Source organism: Echinops telfairi, unplaced genomic scaffold, assembly GCF_000313985.2.
Source record: "Echinops telfairi isolate 266 unplaced genomic scaffold, ASM31398v2 ScPeMD7_7468;HRSCAF=8506_0, whole genome shotgun sequence".
NCBI lineage: Eukaryota > Metazoa > Chordata > Mammalia > Afrosoricida > Tenrecidae > Echinops > Echinops telfairi.
Genome location: NW_022111369.1, coordinates 46349623 through 46350802, shown reverse-complemented (window position 1 = coordinate 46350802; position 1180 = coordinate 46349623).

Sequence of the window (1180 nt, the reverse complement as noted above, 5' to 3'; positions counted from 1 at the left end):
TCCTGGCCATATGTGGCACACATCCAGTCACATCCTCTCAAAATATTAGATCCTCTCCAAGACTACAATCTTATCTTCTGAATTATCTAAATTAAATATGGGTGAGCCGTTAGGCATATTTTATCTTGGGACAGCACTCCTTTTCAGTGGTGAACTTACAAAATATAGATATGATATTTCAAAAAAACAATGATAAAATAGGAACAAGGTAGCTATTTCCTTTACAAATGAGAGGAATTTGAGGGAAAAAGAAAATAACTAACATCAAACAAATATAAAATGCAACAGAACAAATTACTTTATCTCTCAAGGCTTGAAAACACTCCTCTGTTCTCTGAGATCATATGGGCAAGGGTACTATATGATTGTATTCTAGAGCAAGGGCCGGTAAACTTTTGAGATGGAAGAGCCAGTCTGGTCCCTCATAACAATTTATAAGTTATTTGAAAGCCATAACCACATTTTCAAAAATAAATTTAGTCATCAAGATCTGAACAATATCCTTAAACACTTTTTTCCATTTTACTCCAGGTCCATATACACTATGGAAAGAGCTGCGTACATGGCTCAAGCCACACTGTGTCAATCCTTGCTCAGATTCTAGGTTTGGGTGCCCCATTCTCCTTGTCCATTTCAGTATTGATTCTGTGTCCTCAGGCCCAACAGGCCCCATTTTTATGCTCCCTTATGCATAGTTATCCTACCTCTTCAGACTTAGGGGTTAGTCCCATCCCCCTGGCACATCTGAATGGCAGCTGTCACTCCAGAAATGAGTTGGCAAAAACCCAATCTTTGAAACCTAGGAGGCTGTGTCACCACCCTTGGAAATCCAGGAAGGCTTAGTCCAGTGGTTCTCAACCTTCCTCGTGCCACATCCCTTCAATACAGATCTTCATGTCATGGTGACCCCCAAACCATAACATTCTTTTCATTGCTACTTCATAACTGTAAGTTTGTTACTGTTATGAACCATAATGCAAACATCTGATATTCAGGATGTATTAGGCAACCCCTGTGAAAGGGTCGTTCAAGTTTCAAAGGGGTTGTGACTCACAGGTTGAGAACTGATGGCTTAGTCCAACCCTTTGGACCCAGGAAGGCCCTGCCTTTCCTGTTCCCTCCAACAGTTCTGCTGATCTCCAAGCTGCTCTAGGGTGGCTCTTTCTTCTCACAGAAGAGA